Below are 15,124 nucleotides of genomic sequence, written 5' to 3'. Positions count from 1 at the left end.
TGGTGGTGCATGAAATACAAAAGCACCCATAAAACAATTCCATTTAAATGCATTTCTCTCCTGTTTTCTTTTACCACAGAATTTCAGTAAGGTCGCATTTCTTTTATTTCTTCTTATTATTCCCCTTGCATTTGTTTCGAAGCATTTCAAATTTAAATAAGTCTGTCCCACAAAATAGCGCTTATGATTCCTTAATTATTTTTATTACTTATCGCCACACTTTCCAAGTGCACCTGCTTTAGTCTTGCAACTTCCCCCATCACGTCCACACAGCGAGCAGAAATCCTCAATCGAATTCGTTTTCTTAGCGCCTCAGAGACGCGCGCGCTTCTATGGAATATTGCTCGGAATAACAAGAGTGAGACTAGGAGAGGATCACAGTCGCCGGTTCCCAGTAACCAATCGATGAAGAGATATCGGCACTACGAAACGCAGATAGATTATGCCTAAGTACAGCTCTCAGTCTATTTGTATACCTCGTGTAGTGTAATTTTACTTTATCGAAAGCAAAGACTCCAAATCACTTCCACTTTGTATTTCCTAGCCTAAATGTTAGCATCAGTTATTTCAACGGCTACTTTAAGTATTCTCTGCTGATATAGGATATCCTATACTTTCTGGAAATATCACGAGGACTCTCATACATTTCGGCATCACTATCAAAACTACACTCTACCCGAGAGAATTTTTTTTATTTATTATGAAATGGTCCCGTTGTTAAAAAAAATGAAAATGTTGTTTATTAACACAGCACTAGGATTTAAATTACGATAATATATAGCCATTATCGTATTTGGAGTAAATTATCATGTAGTAAATGTTAGCTAACTATAAATAAATCATCAGAAATAACAGAATTAATTGGGAACAGTGCGCGTGCTTAATTACAAAAACTAGGAGATTTGTAGTTTGGTTTTTGCCTCAGCGAATTGTAGAAAAGAATACAATCAAGAAAATAAATGCAATTAATTCTTATCGGCTCGAAGGTACGATTTTTTTTTTAAACAGATCCCTTGTTTTTTTTAAAAACAATCGATAAATGTGTTCCTTCTAATAGATTTCTTGTTTGTATTTTTAAATACATAGATTCATCTCTTAAAATTGCATTTAATTATCCATAAATTAACTTAAAATGTATTTTATTTTCATAAACTAAAGTGGCAGCGATACCTCTTATCACGTGCAGACTTTACTCTGTAAACAAGCTTTGCTATGAAGCGTGAACATATCTGAAAGACGGATCATTCCTTAACTTTTAAAATTATATGACATGCAATCCATTTTGTTAACGCCAATAAGAAAAGAATGCTTTTCCATCTATGCGCCAATTTATAAGATATTTACTGTTTTGTTTCGTAAAATGAGACATTGGATGACAGGAACTTACAATCTGGCGAAGATCTTCAAAAATTTAGTAGAAATTTGTAAATATACTACAGCAATATTTATTTATTAACTCTACAAGATAAGTACGTATATTTTAATAAATAATGGGCACATAACCTTTAAATACTGTTCATACCTGTTTTAGAAGAATAACAGACCAAATAAATGTCAAAAATATGAGCAGTTTTAAAGGAACCTTTTTAAAAATTTTATAATTAAAATATTTGAATTACAAGATAACTGAGCCTTTTATAGATTGGAAACCGATGGTGCAGCCACTTTAAACAAAAATCAATGTTGATCGCAGTCATTGGGCGAGTACAACAATTTTTTGGGGCGTATTTCAGACTCCAACTGTGGAAGCGCACTGTAACTATTGCACAAGGAATAATTTAAATGTCATCCTCGATGTAATGTCCAGCGACTCAGTAGTTCCTTCGCGCTTAATCATTCCAATGAAACTAGAAAAAGAAAATTTAATTTCAGGCACACCTAAACACTGCAGTTGAAGGCAACACCACCAGAAGTTAAATCCCTCTCTATGCTGCTATCAATATCGCGCGATCCTACTTTCTCAATAATTAATCATCAATAAAAAAAAATGTTTCATTTTTTTTTTAACTTTCTGTTGGAAAATGTGGAATTGAGTTCTTTAATGAAAAGCGCAGTAGATGTACCTCAGTTGCGGACGACACAATTACCATATACGAGATATGCGGACATTGGTCATTAGATTTTAGGAATTATTAATGATGAAAGTTAAATTATTTTATGCTCATCACGCTGCAATATTATACCACTCTTATTACAACTCATATTAAGTGGTAATGACGCAATAAAAATGCATAATTTAATTTTATAATACTCGATTAGTTCTATAGGATGTCCATAAATGGTTATACTGATTACAGTATGCTCTAATTTTTTCACAGATGATATAACGTCCGTTTTCTTTTTACAGGTAAGCACGTACACGCATAGGGTTTGTGTTGGTGTGTTTAGTTTATCGTATCTGCCAATTGGAGCGCTGTAGCAGCTGTTCAGTGTGCATGGCGTCTGTGATAGGGAAGGCACAATGTGTTATTTCGCTTGCAGAAAATAAATCCTGTGTGTTCAGCAATTGTTCTGAACGAAGTATGAAAATAATCAACTTAATGTGAAGTTAATTACGTTGTGGATGAGAAAATTCTTGGAAACAGCAACAGTGGAAAAAGGAAGGCGCAGTGGCAGACCATCAATTTTCGATGAGACGGTGGTAAACATTCAAACTTTTGCACGGTTACCAACGAAATCAGTGAGACAAGCTTCACACCAACTATAGAAATGGAAGTCAACGGTTCACAAGGTGTTACACGCCTCCAAAATACATGTTATTCAAGAACTGGAGTCAGATGACCATCCAAAACGAACAATTTTTTAATGGCATTACAAACCTCAGTGACGAGGATGATTTCTTGCGATTTGTCCGCTTTTCAGACGAATCCACGTTTCATGTTGGTGATACAGCCAATCTCCGTATTTTGGGGATTCGAAAATGCACATGTTCTAAGGAAACTTATTCGGAACAGGGTGAAGATTCATGACAGAATAATTTGTCCTTTCTTCTTTGTTGAGAACTCTTTCCGCAAATGAATACCTGGACATCACCTACACCATAATTCATCTTCAACAAGCAGCCAAATGTCATCCTCCAATAAGATGGGGTACACTCCACCCCATTGGGCAAACGATATTCGTGAAACTCTGGTCGCAACATTTCCAGATTGCCAGGGACGGACCAGTGAGCTCCCTATATCACCAGACATTACATTACTCAGCTATATATTCTTCTGTAGGGTTACGTAATAAAAGCTTTGGTTTTCCAAACAGTTGCTGGCCGATATCAATAATTTGGAGAACTCATTACGAGTGGAATTGTCACAGTTATCCCCAAATCTGGAAAATGTGTGGCGTGGAGAGTGAATATCGTGTAGACATTTTAAAGAGCCCGTAAAGTACATGTAGAAGTTTATTAATAATGTAACAAAACTTTGTCGATTTATCCACTTCTGTTTAAAACCTTTCGTGATTAACAGTCATTAAAAATCATAGCATACACTGATGGTAACCATTTATGGGCACTCTGTATATCCCAGCCAATACTGACAAGTCAATGAAGAATACGTTTAGAGCAATCTGACTTACACTCAAAATCAAAAGAGAAAAATTCACTTCTTAGCTTAGATTTTTCAATTTTTGCCCATTTAATTGTGAATTAATCACCAGAGAAAGTTAATTTTCGATTTCACTAATTGCCAATACGTCATAAATAACGTCTTAATCCACACGAATTAAAAAAATTAGAGTACATCCGGGCATGTGGAAAGTTTATACAGAAATGGCTACAAAGATGTGAAATTATATTATTTCAAATAAAGTTTTAATTTATTTAAAGACGGTGGGGGAAGGGCATAACCAGCCTTTTTATTATTTATTTCATTTAGTTTTTTGAACATGTTTTGCAAATTCGGATGACAGTCATTAAATCTGTAAGTATCGAAGTCCTCGGAGCTTAATGCAAGAATAAATAATTCCACAATCGCTGTTGTTTTCGACATGTAAGACATTTGCAGAAAACAATCTTTGGAACTTTTAAGAATAATTTAGTGGATGAAAATAGATGTTAATGACTTCACCGCAGTTGCTTGATAACAGTGGAAAGCTACTGCCCGCTTTTCTTTTTATTTTTAGTATGCTTGTTTTTGTTGTATTCGAACAGTGATTAGAACTGCAGTATTACTTTGTATGGCGCTACTATTAATTAGGTGGCAGCTGTATTCGATGAGCTACAGGTCTAATGCTGTGTTTTGTAAAAGCACTTTCATTAAATGAGGGAAAAAAGTTCGTTCACTAACGGGTTTCCTTAATTCACAACATAAATTTGTATGTTACCCGCATAATAATGTAAATTAATTGTATTTAGAGATTTTTTTGGCTGTTTTTTTTCGTTGTCTACCTCTAGGCATTATGTTGCTGCAGAGGCAACAAAAGACCCCATTCTTCCGTTTTAATTGACTGTTTTTGTTTCTGCTTTGAGCAAGATTGCATTTTAAATGACGGACTTGCTTTGTAAAGAGGTAAGCGCAGTCTTTTGTTGTACTTAATTTTGTTAACAAGAGAAAATTAATATAGTTTCCTACACATCTTTTGTTTTATCCCTTTATTTCGAGACAGCATAAACTTTTATGACCAAACTTGAAATTCTCCATTCAATTTTTCTCTTCTACAGCCACCAAAAGAAAGACGTAATCTTCAAGTCACATACCCACACTGATGAGATACTCCTTTTCAACTCCACATCATCCGTTTAGTGAAAATCTGACTGCGTATTTAAATAATTTGGTATATGGACTTTCATCCATATTTCTGTGCCTAATATTTTTAGAAGGGTTGTCAAGGTTTGAAAATATCTATATTCCGGTTTTATTTTATAAATTTCATTTTAAGAATATGCAGTTTTTCACTGAATACGATATAATTTTTCGGTGTTGATTAATTTTTTTACACTCTGATAAAATATACTCGAAATGTTTTTTTTTTTTTTGTACATAATGGATTGTGATAATGGCAAAAAAGTGCTAAATGTAAACCCTGGAAGCTATAAAATTCCTTTAGAAATACTAAAATTTATTAATATTCATATAATCACCACATACTTAGCGAGTCTGTCATCATAGTTAACGCGTGCCACGTTGACCTCGTGTCTGGTTAAGCGCATGATTAGCTGTTAGCAAATTAGAGTTTATGTGGGGGGAGAGGAGTGAAAAATGGCGTGCTAAAGAAACAAAGGTAGATGTTATGAAATCAAAATTTACAGAAATGGATTAAAGAAGAGGATCTTCATGCCCTTCCTACAAATTCAAGTAAGCCACTTAAATGCATACTATTTGTCGATTGGCACATCAAACGTGTAACTCAGTCTCGTATCGCTGAAGTTGCTTATACCCTCATGCCAAAAATTTGGAGATATCCAATCTTACTACAGCTATTCGTTTTAATGAGGTCAAATTGTAACTGTTAAGCACTTGTCTGCGTGGTGCAGTATATTACTGGTGTCATTATCACATGTATTCTACACTTTGGATGTTGCCATAACGGAGATGAGTTGAGGATGTGCAAACTGATTCGCATAAAAGACAAAACGATGGTCATTCTTCGAAAATTCAGTGACGATTAAGCCTGTGCTCATAATTCATCAAAGTATGTCTATGTTACTGTTAGTGCACCATAAGATCCGATGTATTGTTTTGTGCATTTGAAGCACCTGTCGACACATTCGTTCATTCTGCTGTCATTGATTTAATCACACAAGTTAGAGAAATTCATCTAAACTAAGAGACTGGAAACAAACTTTGCTACATATGAACATTGGCATTGCCATTTTGATTCATTTCATCAAATGATATTCATCTATAATGCTCTGGTGTAGAAGTGAAAGACTTAAGTAAAGAACCTGGGGGTGTCAGCGCAATTGTTTTATTATTAAATAAATTGTATTTTAGAATTCCTTTCTAGATTATTGAAATTTATAGTTTGCAAGGGAATACAGAGAATGCATGATTTCTGTACTTAATTTTTTTTACCACTCAGACCCTTACTTGCCATCATTGACAATCGAATGACAGAGTGAAAAAGAAGTTAGCTTAGAAATTACATGTTTGTCTATTTAGGAACAAAGTTGATACCTTCATTTAAGCCAATAGAAAAATGTTGCTGTTGGCTTAGGTTCCAGTTTCGTTTCGAGACAATTAAACCATGAGACCGTGTACTCTTCGGTCCGGTTATATGAAAAACCACGCAACTGAACTCAAGACCGACTAACCTGACTACGATATATATATATATATATATATATATATAGACAGCTCCTGCAGTCCAGATAGGATACTCAATTAGTTTTTTTCCAAATGGCATAAAGAAGAGAGATTGTCTACTGAACTAGCCGCAAGGAGGCTATTGGAACAAAGGTTTTGATTACCTGGTTGTGAATGGATATAATCAACGAACATTTATTTTATACCTTTAAAATTAAATATCTGGTCTTCCTTCTTAAAGTAATACCTTTATTGACATAATGAGTCAAACAATAGCTGTACCAGTCTTACAAAAAATGGGAAACTCTAGAGATGTTGGTAGGAAGAAATCGATCTCCAACTTGAATGCATTTCGCATGATTTCGCGCTTTTCAGACTATATTAATTAGATAGGAATTAGGAAGGAAAATCGTTTTGAATATTTTCGTTAGATTCTTTTAATTGCGTTAATTTGAATTTTAATTGTTTTGAATTGATTTTGAATTGATTATTTATATTTTACTTTAATGTACCGGTAAGTTGTCGATTTTTTCGTTTTAATTTCTGGAGGGTATCATACGGAAGTGTTCCACGTACTATATTGAGGTGTACTCCTCTTATTAATTTACTAAGACTATATTAATGACCTGGAAAGCTTTTTTTTGCTTTTTTCCATATTTTGATGCAGTAGCACACTTTCTGAAAAACTACCCTCTGTTAACCATTTGTCCTCGGTGGGTACTTCTCTCCTACTCCAGATACACTACTAGAACAAAATGTATGATTCTGATTAGACATGATCAGATCAAGGCATCCTAAAACCTCAGTTCTGTACGATCAAAGAAATTTTATTTTGATAGATGAATAACTATTAGAGATTTAGTCCATTTCAAATAACTTGCGATATGCCTTGGTGACACCCAGTCTAATTTAAGTGAGTCACGAACTCAGTTTAAGTCGACCAAGACCACTCTTGGACAACCATATAAGATCAGAAAGCAGTTTACAAGATAGAGAACTACCAGAACATTGCCAACTTTATGGAATCACGTGGATAAGACGTTGTCTAACCTGGGACTTCGGTTTTAATCGGTTTCGCGTATAAATTTCCTAAATCATCAATTCACACGTTACTTCTATTGGCTGAAATTAGTTTCTACAATCCCGTGTCTCTCATATTCATTTCGAATACCTGTTTTAAAGGTCATATTTTTGGAAAAATTCTTCTCTCATGCTACATTTCAATAACTAATAATTTACCGATTGTTTTATTGAATAACTTGTGATCCTTCACGAAATTTCGTTTGTCCTTGTCAACCGACCGTATTGGATGCAATATACTATGTTCCTTATTGTAGACAAAATCATTAACCCGTCTTTTAAATAACAAACTTAATCTATTAAGTAGTTCTGAGATTTCTCCTGATTAATTCTCACTATTTTCATCTTGTGTTATTTGGCACAGAATGGAAATAAAATTCATAATTATTCGTATTAAAATGTAGCTGTATCAACACAGCATGCGGTAACTTCCAATATATCCGCTCAGAGAGTCATATCAGCATACAAATAAGTAAACTGCATCTGTTTTCATAACGTATGAAAGTTTTGGACACTTAGGATGTATTGTTTATTTTTTTCTAGAGAATGTCTATCGATATTCAGGCTATTTATTTTGTATGCCTATCCCGTGGCTATAACATTCAGTTTAATGGCGCCTGTATATTGTCCATAAGCGGGAGTTGTTCTGTGCACGTTTGCACGCATATCAATAGGCTTGGATAATACAGAAATAAAATGTTCATGCGCAGAATTGCAAACGTTTTCGAGAGATGCATAATTTCTGGAGGAGTAGTAGTTTAATATCCTTTTACAAACAACTAGAATTGCTTTAGGAAAGTACTTGGAACTTGTAAACAGCGAATAAGAAATACTTAAATGTCTGTAGGCTGGAATATAATCTGCCAGTAATTGATGTACATAATAAAAGTATCAAATTTCTCCATGTATTACTCATTTAGTCTGGAAATGAAAATTGCAACATAATTAATATATTGTAATTTAATTGATTAATTGAAATCTAAGCTTCTACATCGTCCTTGACAAAATGGAAACGGTGGAAGTACAAAGGCAATGTAGGTTCCACAAAAATGGTCACGTAGAGAAAAACAAATAAAAAAAAATTAAAAATCGCCAACCCTTAAACAAAATGGTGAAAGTGAACTGAATCGATGACCTTGATAAGCTCTACGTTGTGCTTCCCCATAGGATTTTCCAAAAAATGTGTTCACAGTAGAGAGAAGCACGGAATGGATTGAAGTGGCAAAGCTATTGCTCGCAATTCCCACCTCACAACAAAGAATACTAGAAGTCATATCCAGTGGTCACTATTCTGGGACAGTGGAAACAGGTCTCATTAAGCATTATAGTCTTCAGATCAGACGGTAGTGTGTGGAGATTACCTGGGAAACATCACCAACCATACTCACAATGAAGTTCGGAGGAACAGGAGCAATTTTGGTCAATGGTTTTTCTGTCTATCTTTTGCATACCCGTCTTTTATTTTTCCTACTACAAATTAATCCTTATTTAATTCTTTCCTATTTCAATGCCCACTTATTAAGGATTTATACAGAACCTTATTCTCTTATACTGTTCTAATACTAACGAAAACCAGATATTTTGAGCAATTAATTCATGCCGATAAATGAGGAGAATACAGTTAGGAAAATTAATTCCGTTGTAACTGAAGCCTACTCTTCAACTATTTCTTAAAATAGTAACGCTGCCGCTTCAAAGTAAAAGGGGACAGTGAAATTTAATCCGCCTTACACGGTTGTAATAAGAGATAGATAGCCGAACCTCTTAGTATCGAATAATTGATTATGTAAGTGTGGGAACCGCTGAGAAGTTTCGAGTACAATCAGATGTTATGTATGTGATAGGAAACTCAGTCCGAGATCTGGATGGGCGAATGGAAAAGCTAAGATTCCATTAATTGGAGGGAGAGTTTTCCGAGGTATAAAAAGGTGGACCCCTTAGGAAAGTGGAATCTTTTAGTGGTTGTTGTATGCTGTTGAGAAGTGGAACCGGTGTGAGAAGATCAACTGAGGAAAGAGGAGTTTCGAATGAGAAACCATCCAAATCGATGGATCTCGCCGCTAAGAAAAGGAAGTCAACGCTCAAATATCTAGGATGGTTCTTCAGTCACCCAACCGCCTGAACCTCTGAATGCTCAGCGTCATAGTGAGTATGGTAAGTGGAAATTGTCTATTATAAAAATATTATTATTCCAGAAGTATGGAAAGAGAATGCCTTAGATAACAATGAGTTAATAGAAATAAGCAGGTTAATTCCTACCAAAGTGGAAACGATAATGGTAAATGATTTATTCCTAATATTTGGTGTTGGTATCTTATGTGCCTTTTATTATTATTACTATTATACAGTCTATTAAGTTTGCTTTCATCCCCTATATAGCTGGTTGGCTAGAAGGGTGTACATAGAGTTTTAAAAACATAATTAGAAACACCAACCAGAAGTAGAAATAAGATATATGTTAATTGCGGCATCGAGGGTCGGGCTATTGGCATAACTAGACTGTCGATGGCAGTGTCCTATATTGCCACTAGACGAACTCATTAAGGGGAATCGGAGACAAACAGTGCCTAAAACGCCATAACTACACTGATGATGATACTCTCTTGTATTATCTCTATTTCGTGAACTCCTCTGACCATATGCTCGTCCCATATCGACCAGCACATGGTCAGAGGACTTCACGAGATGAACAGAAAATTTATTTACGAGTATTTATCCTCGTAATTATCCTGAACAACGAACTAACTTATCTCCAAAATTTTATCTTTTCATTCCAGTACCAATCTTCAACTACTGCCTCAGGAAGAACAGTACTTCTCACATCTGGTGAGAGGTTTTATTAATTTCTGTTGCAGTATAGGAACTTAGAGAGGTTGAATAGGAAGGAGTGTGAAAAAAAAATTGACAAAAGTAATTATTCAGATCGGTGCAAAATAAGCGAAGAGGATATGATTGACTGATTTTGAGATTTTCATGATGAAAAGCAGCCCTGTTATGTATTATAATAAATTCAGCCAAGGAGTAATAATTCAGAATAAAAAAGGGCATAAACTAATCATCTTAATCAAATAAGAGATACATAACTCTCTAAACTGAGACGAGATCAGATGAGAAAAATAATTCCGAGTGATTAATAGGGGACAAATCGGAGACGCCAGTTCAATTTACGTGCACGAAAACAGTGAGTGATGTTTTAGCGAAAAGAAATGCTTTAATCGAAGATTTCTGGAAACTAATCAGTCCTCGTTTGAAAGGAGCTGGAACTGTGAAAGTATGAAGTGGGCTTCAACTTTTTCTGGTGTCTTGCGTCATCTGATAATGGTACTCGAAACATTCCCTGCGAGAATTAATGAATGAAATGAAAGAAAGTAAAGCGGAATTAGAATCAGGAGATGCCGCTTAACTGAAAGAAATTTTGCTGTTTAAGGATAAATAAAATTGATTTGAATAGGAAATGGGTACTGTGGGATTACCACATTAAGACATTTTAGAGTAAAATCCGAATTTTATGTTTAACCGATATTTAAATATTAGTAAAATCACAAAATTCGCTGAAGAGGATAAAGCAGCATCATTACTTGTATTGAGTTGATTCAACCTGTAAATTAAAACATAATTTAAGACATTGCAGACCAGATCAATGTGTGGCTAGGTTTATTGTTGTAATATGAACTAATTTTATGGCCTTACGTCTTTTCCACTATCCATTCATAGACGTTCTGTAGAATTTTCCCTCTCCAAGATTAGCGCATCACCTTGGGAAAATCAAAGGCCAATTTCACGGATCTCAGGTTTCTGGCAATGAAGTTTTTTCGTTTCTATGAGGCCACCAAACTACGTTGTGCTGAGTGAAATAAAACCCATTGTCAACATCAAAGAAAAGGCCGAGCTCAATGTAAAATCCCATAGCATCAGAGACGAAGTTTATACTTCAAGTGAACAAATAAATAAATTCTGACATGCGCGCTGGGTAGTTCCTGATGGTTTTCTCCCACGGCGTTCAATAAAAAAGGGCCTGCTTCGATTCCTAATCATCCAATAAAGGAAAGGTTAATTTTTGTTTTGACAGGGGCCAGATTTTACACGCATATTTTTGAATCCACGGTGGAGTTAGCCACCTGGTAGCGGCTATGTTGTGTTTCTCCCCAAGAATCAGTATTTTTCATTTAACAAGCAAGAAAATTCGGCAAAATATACGTACAGCTACCAAGTACAAGAAAGAGTAAAAGACAAAACAAAAAAATATATATACATATCTTTTTTACATTACCCTAGTAGAATATTTTAAATAAGGAATATCGAGTTTTATATTTTTCACCCACTGCTTATAAAATCACATTCTACAGAATTTATTATTATTATATTTTTAAATCACTGAAGCACTTTCCATTCAGATAACAGGGAAAATTCATCCCAAGTGCTACTATTGCACAGAAATCCGACTTTCAGTGACCCCATGGCAAATATATTCCGTGATCAGAGAGACCGAACTGTAACAAGAACATGACAAGAAACAGTTCAGTCAAAGTAGTGTAATTAAATCGAAGTGGTGTTGGCAGCAAAGAAAGAGTCTTAAGAAGTTGCGACATAAAAGCTCAGGATATAAAAAACACCAACTAAGAACAATATCCTAATGTAAAAAAAAGAGCTTTTAAACTTTTTTTTTTGAGGAAGCGATGACATGTAAAAAGATACTGCAAAGGGAAGAAAAACTTTCCCCAATGACAAAAAAAAAATGAAAATAAAACGTTAAGAATCTTAAGAGGAAAAAAACTTGAAAAAATATTCAAAGAATAGACTATGTTTATGATATGTAGAATATTTCGAAAGGCCATATTTGAAGAAGGTTAACAAGCTTTTTAAAATTTCATATGTACAGAAAGCATATGCAGGATGATAGCTTTAAATGAAAACTAGTAAAAATGCGAATAACTTCGAGTAAAAGAGTGTTGAGAGATGGAATTTACACGAAAGCATGGACATTCCGCAATGCAACTCGGAACTGCAGTTCTCCCACGGGGTCGGGGTGATTACGATATCGATGAAGCTGATGTTGAGCGTTAACATCAGCTATTGAGGCCATAAGGCGCCATTACTCCTATAAACTGAGTATACAATTAGTGTCTCACAGTGCCTACCTTTCAATCAATATTTTCATTTTATTTTATTATTTATCTATTTACTTTTTTGGGGCCCTCCCTGGAAACCTCAAGTGACTTGGGTTCGCCCCGCCAGAGAATTTGACCTTTGTATTTTCTGACCAGTCTCCACATGCCAATGGACGTCAACAGGGGGGGGGGTCGATGGTATTCCCGGATTCCCTGGCTAAGAGGCTGAATGAACAACATAACACCACCACCACACAAACCCCACACTTTATAACCTTTAGTATTGTATGCATCATATGGTACTATTACGGAGTTGGGGCAGACTGTAAATCGAGTAGACCCCCGGGGTCGATTTACACTATGCACTATATTCAAACGAACCCCCCCTCCTGCCTCCTTGGCAGTTTAGTTCAGCAAGATGCAACGAAATCCTCCCCCCACGTGTGTAAAATTCACTTTATTTCATATCGATCACCGGAGGATTTTGCCAGTCTTCTTCAATCAGAGCTCTAGCTAGCCGACCTCATACGGAAGATATTGGGTTCTCGTACGAGTTATTCCGGGTTTTTCGGGCCGCATAACACACAAATCAGCCCTATGAAAACTCTTTTACAGTCAAACATTATATGGATAGGAGCAACACCATCACTGCCATTTAAAATAATAATTTGAATTTTGGTTTTCAAATAGAACGACCAGTTTTTTTTTTTCAAACTGATTAACTCAGTTTCTTCCTGAAAGGCTTCAAACATGTTCTGTGTACAATCGATGTGACTTGAACTGTTGGTTATATTGTCCCGTAAAACTGTGTTCAAACCAGATAGTGAATTACCACAGGGGCAACGTATAAGAGCAGTTGCGAGTGCGTATACTGCGCGCAGAGAATTGCATCACCTGAGTTTCCATGGACGAGCTTCCGCCCATAAAACTGTTATGAAGAAAGTTCAAAGCGAGGGTTCAGTTGTGTCATTCAAGGAGTAACACGCTTTTGAAAGAATTTTCTGGAGCGTGAAATCAGGATATACGATTTTTTTCGTCAGAAGAACTTTGATATGGTGGCTACCTCGAGAATATTTTGAAAATTACTGCTCCACTCGAGATGTCAAATATGGCAATGATTTGTGCCTGCTTTTCTGGTCTAGTAAGGGTCTGAGAGCTCACACAGATTGGTGCGTGACAATGTTTTTCAAAAGTTAATTTTTAAAAGTACGGAAGTTTCTGTCGAAACTAAACAGAGCCACAGTAGACTGATTTGGAGAGACGTCTAAGGACTCAATCCCTGGAGATCAATATTGCTTAATCAATTAAAAAATTATCCTGTGGAGAAATTGAAGAACTTCCATCTACACACGTCGAAAATTGCTTCTAAGTTTTTACCACAGAATACGCGCTCCACTACATGCCAAGAAAAGCTCTGCTTTGTCTTAAAATCTGATCTGCATTGCTTCTAAGCCTAATACTTTTGACAGCATAGTATATACATAACTTTTTATATATTCGTGACATCTGCACAGCAAGCAGATGCATGTATTTTTCTCTTACCAACGTATGACTCCAGCCTACTATAGATTTTTCAATTAAGTTGCTAATCTGCATAACGAAATTAAGTCTAAGTTGCAGATGCAAAACCAATCATTGCTTGCGCAAACATATTTTTAGTAGATCTCTTTTTCTCATCTGCCTAAATTCAACTTTCCTGAATTAGGTCAAACGACAAGTATTATAGAGATAAAAACCTGTAACGCATACTCATTGATAATAAATTAGTACTCCAGCAAATGCCTCTGGCACTCTTTTTGCAAAAAAGAGTTCATTTTAGATCTTTGATCATTCTCTTTCTTAAGTGATTATTTTAAAGAATTAGGACTAAGGAAAACCTTATTCCTGGTGGGTGGAAACTAACATTGGTATATATTTAAAAACTGTTCTGCTTTGGTAAATGTGAATTTTTACAATTTTAGGTGCCGATTCTGAAACTGATTTTGCTCTAACACGTTAAAATTTAAATATAAAAAGTACTATTTTTTGCAAAATACACATGCAGTTCGAACATTCAGCAAACGTTTTTTTTTAGTAAAGAGTATCAACAACAAATGGTAATTAAAAAGGTACTCAATCATCTCATTAAATCAATACTTTATTTTTACTTTTATTTTTGTTTTTTGTGATCCATCGAAATCAGTACTTATACCAAGAAAATTAAGTGCCAGCTACCAACAGATTCTTTTCACTCAACCTGGAGACTGCACTAAATTTCTTCGATAGATCCAAGTCTCGTACTAGATGGTTCCATTTGTTGTCTTCTTCGACATGGCTTCAAACATCACCAGTCTTCAAATTCGCCATTTTATTTGGGAACAATCATTGTGGTTTTTAAATCGAGCTGGATTTGGATGAATGCATGAAAAGAGATCTGGATATCGCGACTTTGTTCTTAGGCTTGTAATGCTAAGCACGTAAAATAGTAATTCGATATGTCGTCTCTGGGTTAGCAGCACTACACCACAGGCACACAAGATGTCATGGATTTTCTCTCATCTCCGGCAAGCGAATAGTTGACATTCATGTGGATCCTATAATTTGTCTCGGTCACCAATTCTAAGATTAAAATAGGCACGAAATACAGTCATGCCAGTGTAATCTTATACATTAATAGCGTCGACAAAAAATTAAAACTTATTTGAAGAAAACTGTACC

The sequence above is a fragment of the Mastigoproctus giganteus genome, chromosome 7, assembly GCF_048544385.1.
Source record: "Mastigoproctus giganteus isolate SK-2022 chromosome 7, ASM4854438v1, whole genome shotgun sequence".
NCBI lineage: Eukaryota > Metazoa > Arthropoda > Arachnida > Uropygi > Thelyphonidae > Mastigoproctus > Mastigoproctus giganteus.
The sequence above is the reverse complement of the archived record's forward strand: the minus strand, read 5'-3'. Positions refer to the sequence as shown.